The sequence below is a fragment of the Bombus terrestris genome, chromosome 1 (genome assembly GCF_910591885.1).
Source record: "Bombus terrestris chromosome 1, iyBomTerr1.2, whole genome shotgun sequence".
NCBI lineage: Eukaryota > Metazoa > Arthropoda > Insecta > Hymenoptera > Apidae > Bombus > Bombus terrestris.
In genome coordinates, this window is record NC_063269.1 from 15341828 (window position 1) to 15349485 (window position 7658).

At 35.1% G+C, this 7658-nt stretch overlaps 1 long non-coding RNA gene across 1 annotated transcript; it reads left to right on the forward strand.

The window, feature by feature from the left end:
* The first annotated feature begins 1161 nt into the window (after positions 1 to 1161).
* On the forward strand, positions 1162 to 7321 carry LOC125385785. The gene is made up of 2 exons (XR_007225416.1): positions 1162 to 1462; positions 1546 to 7321. It is a non-coding gene; the product is annotated as an uncharacterized LOC125385785 (long non-coding RNA).
* The last annotated feature ends 337 nt before the right edge of the window (positions 7322 to 7658 follow it).

Here is a 7658-nt window from a genome sequence, read left to right on the forward strand (position 1 = left end):
AAAGAAAAAATAGTATATAATACGTACAAAAATAAAGATAAATAACGATACGTTATAATATCTTGATATTCTTGATAAAAATTATTCGCTGTAGCACCGTTCGTTGTATTATATCTCAGTACGGTGCTGGAACGAATCTAATATCGTTATTTATAATGTTTCAAATGTATAGGGTCTGTGTGTTAAGAATAAAATTACAAAACAAGGAAATTGCATCCCATGTTTTCACATCAAAGAGACGGTTAATTCCTCTGTGACTAAAAATGAAGATTACGGACGATCTTCCGGCAGAACGTAGTGAAAAAACAAACGGGAAGAAAGCGAAAAATTCCATTTTACGCTGCGACTTTGGGCATGAAAGATTAAGTGGAGACTTAATTACGGTTCGTATAGAGAAATGCTTGAAGGAGAACGCATATATGTAGCCGGGTGGACGCGAAGATAAAGGAAAGGAAATGAAGGGAAACGCGGCAGCGTTTTCATGCGCGGGAAGAAGAGGTCGGCCCTTTTGTTTCGTCCTTAATTGCGTGACTAGTCGCGTTACGTGTTTTTGCGTCTTATCTCAACCTTTTGACCAGCTGCATTTCCGGCTGCTATCCTTTGTTTCCGTGCTCTCGTGTTTAAAAAATCGTCTGCCCGCGATTTTAGGATCATAAATTCGTCCGTGATATACTTTGTCAACCTGTTTCTCGAAACGCTTAAGAAACTTACTGACGTTTATATTATTTGTACTTAGAATGAAACGTCTTCTTTACTTATTGAAACTCGTTAAATTTTTGGAACATTATCTACAGTAGCGGACAAAAGTTTAAGACGATGATTTGCAAACCGGATTACAAGCATCTTATACGCATATTGTTCTTCTATTCGGTTTGTCTCTCTGGAATGACATAGCTGTATGTTTGACCTGTAAAGAATTTGTGTAGGATGTTTGACCGTGAGATTTATTGAACGAGATTGCTCGTTGTTAAAACCGTCGAATATATTTAAAGTAATAAATTAGTATACATGTTATATTCGCTGAGACGCTGGTACAGTGTATAAGTCGTAAAATAGACTCGCTAATGACAATTAGATCGATAATTCATTGATAACTGGTTGATAACTGATCGACAACTGACTGTAACTCTTCCTTGCGATCGCGTCTGTTTATTTATATTGGTCAGGGGAGAGTAGGAAAATTCAAACTTGTCTTTGTTCGATGGTTGCACGTAGCGGCGACGTTGTTTTGCTCGGAGTTTATTTATTCTTATATTACGTGTATCCTAACGATCTTGATACTCCGAGGTAAAACAACAACGTGATTTGAATTGTCCTTTAACTCATGTGAAGTTACAGACCTGTGTAACCTCAGACCGCCAGTTGTTAAATACAAACAATGTAGGAGTTACAACAGTTAGTTACCGCTTAGCACTTGTAAACAGTAGACATTAGTTTAAGACGATCTGTGTATAACGTGAGTGTGAGTACAGTTTTTGAACATTTTGATTCTGGAATGTCGAAATCATTGTTTAGTGTACCTTTCGTTACTTAAAATTCATTTAGGTAGAAACAGACTATGGGTAAAACAAAGAATTTACTTGAAAACGAAAGGGAACAAATCGTAAGGCTGCGAAAGCGAAGTAAAACCTTTACCGAAATAGCAAGTATAGTGAGCAGGTCAGAAACGACTTGTAAGCAAGCTTGGCATAAATTTGTATTGCGATCAACGAAAAAACGCCGAAATGGATCGCCGGATTCATCGATTGAGCGAAAAGGATGGTTTTCGTAGTGCAAATAATATTGCTGTGGAGATAAACTATGAAAACGATACACAAATTAGTGCTAGAACTGTTAGGAGAAGATTAGAAGACTTTAACTTAAGAGGACGAAAACCTCAAAAGATACCACTGCTGAGTTCTAGGAATCGAAAAAGACGACTTGCATTTGCTAAAGCTCGTAAGCATTGGACAAGTAAAGATTGGCAAAAGATACTGTTTTCAGACGAATCGAAATTTAATCGCGTTTCTTCTGACGGGATACGGTATGTTAGACGTCGAATTGGCGAAAGTTTGAAAACACAGTGCGTTTTAAAAACTCTTAAACATTGTGGTGGAAACGTTATGGTGTGGGCGTGTTTTTCTCAAGGCGGCCCTGCACCGATATGTCGTATCAATGGAATTATGGACCATTTTCAATACATGGACATACTCAAAAACACAATGTTGCCTTTTGCACGCAACAATATGAGTGATGATTTTATTTTTCAAAATGATAATGATCCGAAGCACACGGTTCGGGTCGTGAAACAGTTTTTTGAAGAATAAAATATTACCCTGCTGCCGTGGCCATCGCAATCACCAGACATTAATCCAATTGAGAATTTGTGGAGCATCATAAAAAATACAGTACAAGGTTATAAATTGAAAAATTTAAATGAGCTTTACTCTACAATTGAAAAAGCTTGGAGTAATATTACGGTAGATCAATGTAAAAAATTAATAGATTCTATGCCAAGAGGATGTACCGAAGTGATAAGAAATAACAGATATTGGACAAAATATCGAATTTAAAAAAATTGTGTATATTTTCTCACCAAAAATTAATATTTTTTGTGTAGTCAAACTTTTGATCGACGAATATTATATAGATTTTGTTCCTTTTTTTTATAACTTAGCTACTGAGCAAAATATCAAAATGAAATTTTTTTCGTAAGTGTACAAAATAATGTCTAATTGGTTAGTACCAAAAGTAGAACACTGTATTTATATTTTTTATGGCAAGTAAATCAATTATTTATTTCTGCCATTTCGTCTTAAACTGTTGTCTGTTACTCTACTTTATTTTGGGGCAAGTAATTGAAAATATATATATGAGAGAATAATACATACAAGTATATTATACATACATTATACATACAAGTATATACGTAATAATACATAAAAGTGTCTTTCTTTCGCAAATGTGTTTTTTAAAACAGTGCACATTCATATAAACGTGAAACCAAGTCTGTGAAATGTCGCGGTGTTTATCTCAACAGAACAAAATGGATCGTACGTAATTCGACAAAATAATATAAAAGAAAAAACGTTGTGCGTTTATTATTTCTTCATAAAACGAAAGAAACTTTTCGGACAACCTAATATAATGTGTAAATGCATAGGAAACACAATTTGCGTAGATGAGAAAACACAAAGAGATGCAAGGACACAGAACAAATACGAGAGGACAATTGGGAAAAAGAAAGTAGAGACCCGATGACTATTTCTATATTTCTCTATTTCTATTTATCGTTTTTATTTTTATTACAAATTATTTCATCATTGAACAAAACATATTTCTGATTCTTCTTGATAAAAATTATCTGAATTTCTTTCACCAACGATAAAACCATGAAATTCGAATTATTAAACGATCATCATTTATTCGGAAATCGAAGCGATCAAATTATGCGTGACACTCGGTAATCCTCGAGCTTTCACGCCCACTATTTCCTGCGGATGGAAACGGAGTGACGAAAAGACGAGAATTAAGAGGAAAGTCGCTGCTTTTTCTTACATGAACGCAGTCGACTCGCAAGCGGCTGTAAAAGAAGATAGGAAGGAAGGCTGGGGCTTTGTTAAGCGCAAATTGAATGGGTAGCCGCATCCTGCTTTTTCTACCACATCGTTTTGTAAAGGCAAGCAAGGTTGCTCCTTTTTAAGCGGCGACGATATCGCTTATAAAGATCGTTTCGATAACATACGTTCGCTGTGATTTATGCTTAAAGAAAGGATTAGGAGGAAGATACGGAGCTGATGTTGTAATCTGGAATTTTATTCAAAGATAATCGTCTGAGATATTCGCTTGTACTTATTCTTAGTGTCAGTAATTTCTGCCACAGCTTGTAAGATTTATCTTTATTCATTTTTATCATAATGATAGAAGACAAATCAAGAACAATTTGACAAGTAGGCTTACTAGGAACATACAATGATTACAAAAGGTGTTGGCACAGAAAGTATTTTTATTTTGCAAGAAGGTAAATAGGTAAATGCTATGATAAATACAATGGTGTGCCTAAACTATTTGTAGTCATTGTATTGTAGGTTTATTAGCGTGACGACTGCTACGATGATAGATTACTATTACAACAAACAGCTAGAAAACCAGCTGAGAAAAGCGGTATTGGATAAAATGTATAGACCAATGTTCGTGATTCGAAGAAATATCGTGACGCTTGTAATTTATCTACAATGCGATCTTTTTAATTATTTAATCTATCAGATGCGCAAAATTAAAGGAAAATATACAACAGAATTTGAGAAAGAAATAGAAGAGAATTTACGATGGAAATGATTCTTCATGTTCTAATAGATATATTAATGTCTATCACTGGGACTAATAACCGGATAAACAGAGAAAAATCACATTGCACGCGCGGAATTAATAAATCATTATTATATCTAAACATTTGCGCATGTTCAGTTGATACATATAAACAACATGCGGCGCTGTTTGCTGATTTCAATGCACGCAGACGCGTTAATTCGCTCAATAAATGAAAAGCAAATATTTAACGATATGGGTTGAAACTCTGCTACGGAAAGAAAAATTCTACTGAAACAGGTAGTTCGAATGAAAAAACAATGATCGCGGAGTAACCGAATGAATGTAAACAAAAAAAAGGAAACAAAAAAGAATCGTTTATAGATTATAAAAACAAAGTCAATAAAAAATTGCGAACGATTCACAGGTGAGCGAAACCTGAACGAATTAACTTGAAAAAGTGGGAAGCTCCGGAAGATCGTAATGCAATTTCACATTTTGCAGTCTTTTTTAATTAATTCACCATAGCTAGCATCACGTTGTTACGTTAAGAACCATCCTCTAACGTATTCACGATTAAGCTTTGTGTGGTTCTTCCATGAACAACTAAAATATTCACAAAGAGTAAAAGGATCGGTTGTTATCTATCAAGTGTACTACGTAATAGCAGCAATTTAGAGCCTTTACGTGAGCTTGTGTGCTGGAGCACGGTCGCGTAGTCCGATGTACGGCTAGGAAAAGGGTCAAAAGAAATTATTTGTAACGCAAGAGATTCTCACGTGGCAGACGAGATCCGCCCGCGTTGCTTCGTAACGTGGTACACGATGAGAAAAGGGGCACACTTTGTTAAATTGCACGCAGCGTATCTCATTTCGTCTGGACGCTTTCTTTGTTCCTCGTGTGACAAAAGAAGTATCCTCGCGCAACCATCTTCCCCTGCCATCTGATAATTTTCAATGAAGAATCCAAGTTCCATAACGAGAAAAAGGAAGAAAATCGTCGATGAGCGCGAAAGAATCGTCCTGTTTTCGAAAACAAGATCCACTTAGCGTGATTGCGTGTATAAACGCGATATGATCGCGAAGAGACGAGCAGAATAGGGGAATAGAAGCGTGGAATCGTAAAACATAAATTACGAGGACCGTTAGCCATTGCTGTACCTCTCGTCCTGTCTTCCATTGTTCGTCAACTTCTCTTTGGTCGTTAAGCCATCGAACTCCTCATTTTTAATGCATTAAAGAACGCCACTACGAATAGGTCGACCAGGAAGACACGAATTCTACAAAAATTTATCAGCCATAGAAAGGAGACGAATGAGAAAGAAAAGAAGGAATCGATTCGTGTCGAATAAAGCTGGACCGATGCCGAAGAATGATCATAATAAAACCGTGGGACCGTGTACATTCCATGGAATAAGAACCGAGAATATTCTCAACGTAAGAAAGGAAGGTGTTAGCAAATGCATGGAAAGATAAATCGACCCTCGTCCAACGTTCATATTTTACTTCTCGTCTCTAGCTGCTATGCTCGGTACTAAGAGACGATTTAAAAAATTGCAAAGTCAAAGATGTTAAACTAGGACGCGGTAAGGAAACGTGGTAAATTAATTAAAATATCAACTGACGCTCAAAGAGATAACTTGAATAGGTAACAAGCTTTCGTCTCATCTAGATCAGTTTTCAAATTTGTACATATATTTAATGCATCATGGGACGAAGAAAAAGTCGAGGGTTGTATAATAGGCTTAAAGAGAGCCTCTCTCTCTTATAGAGATATAATACGATCGCAAGAGTAAAATCGATTCGAATGTCAGTTCGAGAAGAATGATCCTGTATCGACGATGTTATCGCAAATTCAATTACGGACGAGAGATATAACGAGGAGTATAATTATTACGGGTATCGTGTCTTACGATCTTGCCTAGTGGTTACGCGAATCGCAATTAACCTCGCGCGTTATTTCGAACAATGTGAGCCTCGCTGTGTAACTTAATCCCATTGCAAGAGCTTCGGAATCCATGGGGAGTGTTTACGAGCACGCGGTTGGAACAATTCCCTGCCATTTGAAATTCTTATGATACCACCGAAATGAATCTCGCTGATGCATCAGAACCTATTGCACTCGAGTTACGCTTCACAGTATTTACTTTTTTTACATTGTACTCATAGCATTTGTAAAATTTTTATTGTGCGATTTCAAGAATGCCGAATAGATGATAGTGTAAGAACATTTTTATATACTGATATAAAATTCTAAATAAATATATTAAAATGATTCTGTAATTTATTGTAATATTTAGTATAATTTGGCGATGTAAGAAATATGAAGAAAATATTCAATATTGAACTTGCATTCTCAGTATAGCTCAATAATTAATTTCAATTATAATCAAAATACATCTATAAAAATATTTATATTTATCGAAGACAAAGATATAGAAAATTCTTGCTTTGTATTTTGCTTCGTTGCAAACTAAACCGGAATTAGATTTTGTTATATTTTTTATTAGATTTTGTACTCGTAGCATTTGTAGAAATTTTTTTGCGCGATTTCAAGAATGCCGAATAGATGAAAGTGTAAGAACATTTTTATATACTGATATAAAATTCTAAATAAATATATTAAAATGATTCTGTAATATAACTTATTGTAATGTGGTGTCGAAAACAAAACCTTGGTTAGCAACCGATCGAAACAGTGTCGTCTGTCCTTCGGCTGTTAGTTTACATAGGAGAAAAACCTATTGACTAAAGTCACCTAGTCCTTGCGGCACGAAAACAGGACCGAATTAGGAAAAGGACAAAATAACGTTGACCGAGAAGTGAGAACGTTTTATTGAGAGAGTCAGTGAGAGTTGCGGAGTTGCCTGAGTTGCTAGCGTTGTTGGGAGATTGAATGGTTAGAGTTATAGAGTTGCGAGAGTGAGTTGAGTAGAATAAGATTTTTGTGTTTAGTTCAAGTTGAACATTTATTGTTCTTTGTCCAATTAATATCTGTTATTTTTATTTATCTTAAATAAATAGTATTAGGAGAATTTTACAAATCTAAATTATCCTAATCCTATCCTTTCCGATACTACAGTAATATTTAGAATAATTTGGCGATGTAAGAAATATGAAGAAAATATTCAATATTGAACTTGCATTCTCAGTATCGCTCAATAATTAATTTCGATTTTAATTAAAATACATCTATAAAAATATTTATATTTATCGAAGACAAAGACATAGAAAATTCTTGCTTCGTATCTTGCTTCATTGCAAACTAAACCGGAGTTAGATCTTGTTATATGAAAGAGTGGAGAAATATACTAAATTGACTAAAATGAAGTATGGCAGTGTCGCGGTATTATATCATATATTTACATAAAA